Source organism: Elephantulus edwardii, unplaced genomic scaffold, assembly GCF_000299155.1.
Source record: "Elephantulus edwardii isolate Elephantulus edwardi_28Jun2011 unplaced genomic scaffold, EleEdw1.0 scaffold00343, whole genome shotgun sequence".
Lineage (NCBI taxonomy): Eukaryota > Metazoa > Chordata > Mammalia > Macroscelidea > Macroscelididae > Elephantulus > Elephantulus edwardii.
Genome location: NW_006400093.1, coordinates 1941915 through 1952640, shown reverse-complemented (window position 1 = coordinate 1952640; position 10726 = coordinate 1941915). Strand labels below are relative to the sequence as shown.

General features: G+C 39.9%; 1 protein-coding gene and 1 pseudogene across 1 annotated transcript in view; both read left to right on the top strand.

The window, feature by feature from the left end:
• The window catches only part of LOC102869973 (monocarboxylate transporter 8-like), a 498665-nt gene that overhangs the window by 204508 nt on the left and 283431 nt on the right, over nt 1-10726 (top strand). The gene's annotated exons all lie outside the window — the stretch shown is intronic.
• Nucleotides 2720-4698, top strand: LOC102865504 (annotated as a pseudogene).

Sequence of the window (10726 nt, the reverse complement as noted above, 5' to 3'; positions counted from 1 at the left end):
TTTCGACAAAAGTTATGATTCAATTCCTATTGTCCACGCCGCCCCAGACCCTCCAGGTTTTAGTGGGCTCAAGAGAATTCAGCCAATTTCCCCACTAACCTTTTTCCTTTCAAGTGAGTCTCAATGCAGCTCAGCTCAGCTCGTGGATTCCAGCTTCTGCTGGGTCCGCGGTGGGACCACTGCGGGACCACTGCAGGGCAGGCAGGCAGGGCTCTGGTTTTTAAAGCTTCTAAAATAATGTATTAGCAAAAGTTCTGATTCAAAATCCTACTGTTCCCATCACGCTGTGATGGTCAGTCTCTGTGGAGCGTAAAGTACTCTCTGGTATCCTCTCTACGCAGGCTGCTATCCCTCTGGCTCTTCACACTGTGCTCTCCACCTCCGCCATCTTCCCACACCTTGAATCCCAGTTATCTTTAAAAAAAAATCTGAAAACAATAATAATAAAATTTTAAGCTATATGATTATCCAAAAACAACTGGAACATTACACAGAGAACTATTAGAAATACAAACTGGGTTTAGAAGAAGCTGTGGCACTACAGACATCATAGCCAATGCCACATGGATGTTGGCCGAAAGCAGAGGAGTGTGTATCACAACAAATTGTGGATAACCTTTAGAAGAGAGAGAATCCCAAAACACTTGATTGTGCTCAGACTGAAACCTATACTTAGACCAGGAAGAACTCATCAAAATAGAGCAAAGAAACATTGCATCGTTCAAAGTTGAGATAGGAGTATATCGAAGATGTCCTGCCTCAATACCATTTCAACCTCAATGGCGAGCAGATCATTCAGGAGGCTGGTCTTTATGAGGAGAAATATGGCATCAGGATTGGAGGAAGATTCATCAAAAACTTGGGTTATGCGGTTGACACACCTTTCTTGCCAAAAATGAGGAGGTCCTAAGCATTTGCTGCAGAAGGTCAAAGACTGCAGTCTTCAATAATGAATTGAAGCTAAACATGAAGAAGACAAAGAATCTCAGTAGTGGGTCAACTGGCAGCAGCATTATAGCTGGAGAGAAGACTGGAATTGTTAACAGCTTCAACTTGCTTGGTTCCACAATCTTGTCACCAGTACCCAGGAAATCAAAAGATGAATTGCATTGGTTAAATCTGCTGTCAGGGACTTCTCTAGAATACTAAAGAGCAACGATTTCAGTATAGACACTAAGGGCTGCCTGATCCAGGCCATGATCTTCACAATTACTTGCTACATATCATTGTCCAATAGATACCTTTGAGTTGTGGAGAAGAGTATTGAACATTCCATGGACTGCCAAACAGAACAAACAAATTTGTACTAGAGAAGGTGAAACATACTTTTGGCATGTTGCCACAAGAAATAGCACAAGAAAGGAAGGACATGGAGGAGATGGATTGACACAGTAACTAGGGTATTGAGATTAGGTGTGTTGGAGACAGTGAGACAGGCTCAGGATAGGACAAGACTCAGAGCTGTTGTGCGTAGGGTCACTATGAGTCACAAGCAAGTTGATGGCACATAAAACAAACACGTGACACAAGATACTGCACAAATACTAAATCTTTATTTCTTTTCATATGTAGAAAAACTGGGCATTGTTAAGGAATAAATGGAATGCATAAATATTGACATACTAGGCATTGTTAAATGAAATGAAATGGATAAGCATGGGGCATTTTGAATCAAACAGTCATATGATCTACTATGCCAGAGATTAAAAGGTGAGGAAAAATGGGGTTGCATTCATAGTTAAAAAGACTATTTCTAGATCCATATTGAAATGCAATGCCATGAGAGATAGTATAATACCAAATGCATCCACAGTCAACACTCTTGGCACCAGCAGTCAGGAAATCAAAAAGCGTATCGCGATGGGAAAGTCTGCTGTTAGGGACCTCTCTAAAGTACTCAGGAGCAACAGTGTCTCTCTGGAGACTAAGGTGCGCCTGATACAGGCCATGGTCTTTGCAATCATTTGTTATGCATCAGAGAGTTGGACAATGACTAGGGAGGACAGAAGGAGAGTGGATGCTTTTGAGCTGTGGTGCTGGAGAAGAGTACTGAATGTACCATGGACTACCAGGAAAACAAACAGATTCATCTTGGAGAGAATTAAACCAAGCTACTCCTTGGAGGCAAGGATTCTGGGGCTTCGTCTGACATACTTTGGACATGTTGCCAGGAGGGACGGGTCCTTGGAGAGGGACATCATGCTTGGGAGGGTGGAGGGACAGCGCAGGAGGGGAAGACCCTCTATGAGATGGATTGACTCGGTGACTGGGGTAATCGGGATGGGTGTGTCAGAGGCAGTGAGGTTGGTGCATTATAGAGCAGGGTTTAGGGCTGTTGTGCATAGGGTCGCTATGAGTCGCAAACGACTCGACGGCACATAACAACAACAACAACAACAACATACAAGGAAGAGCTGTTACTATCACTATCATTTAACTTTATGCACCAACATCTAAAACCAAAGGTGGAAATAGATGACTTCTACCAACTTTTGCCATCAGAAAGCAATGAAACATGCAAACAAATGCGTTAATAATAATGAGTGAAATGGAAAAGTTAGCAACAACGAAGAAGGATTAATAGTCAGAAAATAGGAGCATGGTGACAGAAATGAGTCAGGAAAAAGAAAAATAGAATTTTGCACAATCTGTGATTTATTCATTGCAAATACCTTTTTTATGACACACAAGTGATGGTTATGCACATGGACCTTACCTGATGGTCTACACTGGAATCAGATTCATTGTATCTGTGGAAAGAATTGTTGGTAAAGCTAAATATAAGCTGTGAAAACTAGGCTAGGTGTTGATTGTGAAACAGACCATGAACTACTCATATGCAAATTCAAGCTGAAGCTAAAGAAAAGCAAAACAAATTCACAAGAACCAAAATTTGACCTTAAGTCTATTTCATCTGAATTAAAAAACCTTCTCAGAAACAAGTTTGAGACCTTGAGCACAAATGAGCAAAGACCAGATAAGCTGTGGGAAGATATCAAGAATATCATTCATGAAGAATGCAAAAGGTCATTATGGAAACAGAGGAGGAAGAAAAGACCAAGATGGTTGGTTATAGGAAGAGACTCTGATTGTTGCCCTAAAATGTGGAGAAGCCAAAGCAAGGGGAAGTAATCGGGATTTCAAAGGGAAGCTGGGGAAGACAAAACAAAGTATTATAATGAAATGTGCTGAAGTCAGAAAATCAAAAGGAATGAACTCGGTTGGCATTCCTTAAGCTGGAGAACTGAAGAACAAATTCAAGCCTTCAATGGCAATACTTAAGGATGCTTCAGGTGGAATATTTAATGATCCAGGAAGCTTAAAAAGAAAATGGAAGGAGTTAATGGAGTCACTGTACCAAAAAGATTTGGTTCACACAGAATAATTTTATGGTTGACCATTTTGTTGTCAAAGACTTCTCCTTAGAAGTTGGTGTCCCCAGCTGTAGACTTGACCTCAAATATCCTATCTTCAATAGTGAGGATTGACACATCAAAACTGTCATTTCATTGCAGAGTTCAGGTGCAAGCATAAGAAAGACATCAGGGAAAACAATAGAACTGTCAGCTACCTCCACACTGCTTGTGAGCATGCAAAGCACACACTTTTGTTCCAGTACCCAGGCCAGTATTGAGATTGATTCTTTGTATAAGACTTCTATACTTCCATTTCCTGAGCTTGATTTGAAGAATTGAATGCTGATTTTTTTTCCCCCCTGGCACACTGAACCCTGTGGAGAAAGCCCTGAAGGATTCCAAGCTAGACAAGTTACAAATCCACAATATTGTCCTGGTGGGTGGTTCTACAAGAATTCCTAAGGTTCAGACACTTCTTCGGGATTTCTTCAATGGAAAGGAATTGAACAAGAGTACCGTCCCAGATGAGTCTGTTGCTTATGATGCAGCTGTCCAGGTGGCCATTGTCTCTGGAGACAAATCTGAAAATGTTCAATATTTGCTGCTCTTGGGTGTCACTCCACTTTCCCTTCACATTGAAACTGCTGGTGGAGTCATGACTGTTCTCATCAAGCGGAATATTACCATTCCTACCAAGCAGACACAGACCTTCACAACCTATTTGGACAGCCAGCCTGGTTTATTCGTTCAGTTCTGTGAAGGCGAGTGTGCCATAACCAAAGATAACGACCAGCTTGGCAAGTTTGAACTCACAGGCATACCACCTGCAATCTGTTCCTCAGATTGAATTCACCTTTGATATTTATGCCAATGGTATCCTTGTTGTTTCTGCTGTTGACAAGAGCACTGGGAAAGAAAACAAATTACCATCACCAATGACAAGGTTCATTTGAGTAAAGAAGACATTTAACAGATGGTCCAGGAGGCTGAGAAGTACAAAGCTCAAGATGAGAATCAAAGGGATAAGATGTCTTCTAAGAATTTCCTCAAGTCTTGTGCATTTACTAAGAAAGCAATAGTTGAAGATGGAAAGCTTCAAGGCAAGCAGACGATCCTTGATAAGTACAATGAAATTATCAACTGGCTTGATAATCACACTGCAGAAAAGGAGGAATTTGAACATCAGCAGAAGGAGCTGGAAAAGGTCTGCAACCCCATCATCACCAAGTTGTATCAGAGTGTAGGAGGCATGCCAGGAGGCATGCCCAGTGGCTTCCCTGGTACTGGAACTCCTCTATCTGGTGGTGCCTCTTCTGGACCCACCATTGAGCAAGTTGACTAAGCCAGTCTGAATACTTTAGCATTCATTGTTCCACAGTTAAATTTTGAAGGACCCAAATTTGTAGCATACTGCAGTTCTTAAGTTTAAACTGCTAGATTAAATTTTTGGGCATTCTCAATACTTGAATATAGAATGTGTACAGGGAAAGGAATTAACATTGCACTTTATTATCAATGTATTTTAAATGAAAAATATGCAATGTTTCAAATAAAGTTGTATTTAAAATTGGCACCATAAAAAAGAAAAATTTTATGAAATAACATATGATTAGAAGGCAGTAGTGATGAAAGAGGAAGTTCAAGCTGCTTTGAAGGAATTGGCAAAAACCAAAGCCTCAGGAATAGATGGAATACCAACTGACATATTTTTAAAAAACCACAAACAAACAAACAAATGCTGTCCTGAATGTGCTTACCAGGCTGTGCCAACAAATCTGGAGGACAGCTACGTGGCCAGGTGACTAAAACAGATCCATATTTATTCCTATTTTTAAAAAAAGGTGATCCAACAGAATGTAGACATTATCAAGCAATATCACTAATACCACATACAAGCAAAATTCTGCTGAAGATTATTTTAAAATTACTGGAACACCACATTGACAAAGAACTACCAGAAACACAAGCTAGATTTAGAAGAGGCCATAACACTAGCGTTAACATAGCCAATGTCAGATGGATCTTGTCTGCGAGCAGAGAATACCAGAAGAATGTCTGTGTTTCACTGACTATGCAAAGACCTTTTACTATGTGGATCACAACAAATAGTGGCAAACCTTGAGAGAAATGGGAGTCCCAGAATACTTGATGGTGTTCATGAAAAACCTATACTTGGACCAGAAATCAGTCATCAGAACAGAGCAATGAAACACTGCATGGTTCAAAATTGTAAAAGGAGTGCATCAGGGACAAATCTAGTCTCCATACCTTTTTCTTTGTTTTTTTTTTTTTGTGCTGACCTTCACTTTTTATTTAAATATAATGTCCATACCTTTTTCAATGCTTATGTGGAACAGATCATTCTGAGGGCTAGACTTTATGAGGAGGAGTGGGGCATCAGGATTGGAGGAAGACTCAACAACAACCTTTGTTATGCAGTTGACACAACCTTGCTTGCCAAAAATGAGGAGGCCCTAAATCATTCACTACAGAAGGTCAAGGGCTGCAGTCTTCAATATAGATTGAAGCTCAACATGAAGAAGACGAAGATTCTTGGTACTGGGCCAATTGACAGAACGATGATAGATAAAGAGGAGTTTGAGAGTGTTAACAGCTTCACCTTGCTTAGTTGCACAATCAACACTCTTGGCACCAGCAGTCAGGAAATCAAAAGACTAATTGAATTGGGAAAATTTGCTGTCAGTCCCCTCTCAAGAGTGCTAAAGAGTAATAATGTCAGTCTAGAAACTAAGGTGTGCTTGATCCGGGCCATAGACTTTGCAATTACTTTCTATGCATCAGAGACCTGGACAATGTTAAGGATAATAGAAGAATTGAAGCTTTTGAGTTGTGGTGCTGGACATTCATGGACTACCAAGAGAACAAGCAGATTTGACCTAGACAGGGTGAAACCAAGATTTTGAAGCTCCATCTCATACTTGGGCATGTTTCCAGGTGAGACCATTCCTTGGAGGGGGACATCATGCTTGGAAGGGTAGAGGGACAGTGCAAGAGAAGAAAACCCTTGTTGAGATACATTGACATAATAACTTGGATAATGGTGTTAGGTGTTTTGGAAACAATGAGAATGGCTCAGGATAGGACAGGATTCAGAGCTATTGTGCTAAGAGTCACTGTGAGACACAGGCGATTTGGTGGCACATAAAAACAACAATTAACTAATGTGGGGAAATGAAATTATACCAGGAAAAAACCAGTAATTTTTATAACCTATGTTCATATTGGAAGCAGGAGTGGCATCCACTTCTGTAATAGCTTGCCTCCGGAAATCCTATGAACCTGGAGAGAGGATGAAAGACACACAAGCGTTGAGTACTCTCCTTCATAGGGTCGCTACGAGTCACCTGCGACTCGACGGCACTTAACAAGAACAACAACAACATGTTCATATTAATAGTCTTCAATATATTTTTAAATTATATTTCTGTTTTGCTGGATGCATTTTACCCATAAGTGCCTGTGACTGATATTGCCCTAAAGGATATATATTAATCTCTGGAGAATGAATCTGTTTATTTTTAAATGAAATAAACGTACATTTGTAATGATATAAAAAGCCTATAGACTTTAATACCCATATCAACATCAAAAAAACAAAAATCTTCACCAATGGGCGAATATGCAGTATTATGATGATGGACAAAAGATTAAAGTTGTCAATAACTAAATTTTATTTAAATCCACAATCAATACCCATCATAGTAACTGTCAAGAAATTAAGAGTCACAGCCTAACTTGGGAGGTACTGGAGAGCATGATGCTAAGTAAACTAACTCAGTCCCATGAAGACAAATACTGTATAAAACTATTATTGTAGAAATAGATAACTCGTAAAACTTGTATAAGGATCCAAGGGGGAGGGAGGGTAAGAGCAGAGGGTTGAAGATGTGCATGGGGGTAATCATAGGGTTGCACAATTTAGTGGGTAGAAGAAATAGAAAAGATACTGTGTGTAAAACAATACATACAAACTTTGTAAGTAAACTGGTTTAAATAAAAATTTTGTTTTAAAATAAAGAAGGTGGGGGGGGAGAAATCAAAAGAGATGTTGCATTGGGAAAATCTGCTCTTAAAGGACCTCTGGAAGTTGGACAATGAATTAAGTAAGAGTGCAAAAGAATACATTCCTTCAAATGGTGGTGTTGCAGAAGAAGATTACTAGGAGAGGTTATTCCTTGTAGAATGACATCATACTTGGGAAAGCGGAGGGGCAGCTAAAGAGAGGAAGACCCTCAACCAGGTTTGACACAGTGACTGGCAATGGCTTTAGTGTATCAGAAATTGTGAAGATGGCACAGGATAGGACAGTGTTCAGATCAGTTGTTCATTGAGTCACTATGAGTCATACTCAACAGCACCTAAGAACAAGAAGAGTATTGAATATGGTGCACCAGAAGAATAGACCAATCTGTTAGGAGGAAGTCCACCCAGACTGCTCTTTAGAGGCAAAGATGATGAAACTTCTTCTCATATACTTTGGGTATGTTTCTTGTCCAGAAGCACAAGTTCTTGGGGGGAAAAACATTATGCTGGGAAAGGCAGAGGGTCAGTGAAAGAGAAGAAACCCCTCAACAAGATGATTGACACAGTTGGTTGCAAAACTGGATTTGATCATGAAAGAGGTGGTAGTGATGATGGTCCAAGGTAGGGGAAGGTTCAGATCTGTTGTTCAAAGGGTAAATGTAAGTAGCAACCACTTGACAGCACCTAATGACAACAATTATCTAAATTGAATCCTTTCTCCTGCGTTTTTCATCATTCATAATCACTGTTGTTGTTGTTGTTGTTGTTAGGTGCCATTGAGTCAAGTATGACTCATAGAGACCCTATGAATAAAAGGTCCGGAACCATTCCTGTCCTGAGCCATCCTCACACTTCCTGACACACAAAAGCCTGTTGCAGCAGTCACACCTTGTCAGTCCATCCGGTTGAGGGTCTTCCTCTCCTTCGCCGACCCTCCACCTTTCCCAATATCATGTCCTTTTCCAAGGAATAAAATCTCCTAGCAATATGTCCAAAGTAATGTTAGGCAAAGCCTCATCATTCTTGCTTCCAAAGAACACTCTGGTTCTGGCTATACCCTCGCCAAAACATATCTATTCATTTCTTGCTGTCCCTGGGATTTTTGGTGCTCTTCTACTCCAACACCACAGATCAAAGGCATCAATTCTTTTTCTGTCATCCTTGTTCATGGTCCAAGTCTCAGATGCATAGCTAGTAATTGGAAAGACCGTGGCCTAAATCAGAGGCAACTTAACCTTCAAACTAACATCACTACTTCTCAATCATTTGGAAAGTTCTCTAATTGCAGATTTTCCCAGCGCAATGTGTCTTCTTATTTCCTGCCTGCTTGTAGCAAGGGTGTTAATTGTAGATCCAAGCAAGATGAAGCTGTTGACAGCTTCAATCACCTCTCCATCCATCATGACATGGCCTATTGGTCCAGTGGTAAGAATCTGTTTTCTTACTACCTGAAGAAAACTCAAGCAAGATCCACACCTCACTCCATACACAAAAACCAAATCGAAATGGATCATGGACCTAGAACTAAAACCAAGGACTATAAGCTTCATTAAAGAAAAACTTGGAAGAAGGCTAGAATTCTTAATCCACAACATGAACAGTCTTGCAAGTATCCTGAAAAATCTGCAACTAGGAGAAGATAAAATAGATGAATGGGACCTTCTAAGAATCAAATCCCTACGCACATCCAAAAACTTCTCCAACAAGGTAAAAAGGGAAGCCACAGACTGGGGAAAAGTGTTTGGTGATGACATGTCAGATAAGGGACTTATATCTAGAATTTATAAAATACTTGAGCACCACAACAAGATGAAGGTAAACAAACCAATTGAAAAATGGGCACAGGATATGACCAGACATTTCATCAAAGAAGACATTCAGATGGCTAATAAGCACATGAAGAAATCTTCAAAATCCTTAGCTCTAAGAGAGATGCAAATCAAAACAACTACGAGATATCATCTCACCTCAGTAAGAATAGAAAAATATAACACAACAGCAAACAACAAATGCTGGCAAGATTGTGGAGAAACTGGAACCCTTATTCACTGCTGGTGGAAGTATAAAATTGTGTAACCACTGTGGAAGGCGGTGCGGCACTTTTTCAAAAAGTTGCAAATGGAGATTCCATTTGACCCAGCAATTCCACTACTGGGAATATACCCCAAAGGAACCATACCTGCCACCCAAGTAGATATAAGCACACCCATGTTTATCACGGCTTTGTTCACAGTAGCAAAGATTAGGAAACAACCTAAGTGCCCATCAACATACGAATGGATAGAGAAGCTGTGGTATATTCACACAATGGAATACTTCACTGCATTGAAAAACAAGGAACTCATGCAATATTATTCAAACTGGGTGACCCTGGAGGACATTATCCTGAGTAAAAGATCTCAATCACAAAAGGACAAATACTGTATACTGCCACTGTTATAAAACAGGACTGACATCGGGGTTGGGGGGAGACTGAGAAAGATGGGTTCAATATATATACTGCATTGAGACAGATGAGGGAGAGAACTGTTTAAAGGGGATATGTGATTGAGTATTATTTTCATGACAGGAGTCCAGAACGAAGGCTGCATAGTCGAGTGGCCCTGGGGGGGGGGGATTGTAAAACAATGGGGAAACTTCTTTTACTTTTCAAAGAGAAGAGTGTACTGGGGTGGGGGAGGGCTGGACAGGGAGAAAAGGGCAACAATGAATGAATGGAAATCCAAAATCTCTGTAAATGTTCATTAAAATTAATAAAAATTATTATTAAAATAAAAACCCCAAAACAACCCCCCCAAAAAAAGAATCTATTTTCTTGATATTGAAACACAATCCATTCTGAAGGCTGCATTCCTTGATCTTCCGCAACCAGTCTTCAAATCCTTCTCACTTTCAGTGAGCAACGTTGTGTCTGCATAACACATGTTATTGATTAGTCTCCCTCCAATCCTGATGCCATACTCCTCTTCAAAGAATTCAGCTTCTCAGATAATTTGCTCACCATATAGATTGAACAGGTATGGAAACAGAATACATCCCTGACACACTCCCTTCCCAATTCCAACATCATTTAACCATTAGTACATGGAATGTTCATAGCTTGAATGCTGGAAAATTGGATATTGTTAAAAATGAAATGGAACACATAAATATTGACATGCTAGGGATGCATTAGTGAGATGCAATGGACCAGGCACTTTGAATCAGATAATCATATGATATACTATTCAGGGAAACAAACGGTGTTGCATTCATAGTAAAAAAGTCAATTTCACGTTCTATCTTTTTTTTTCTTTTTTCTTTTAATTTATTTTCTTTTTTTCTAT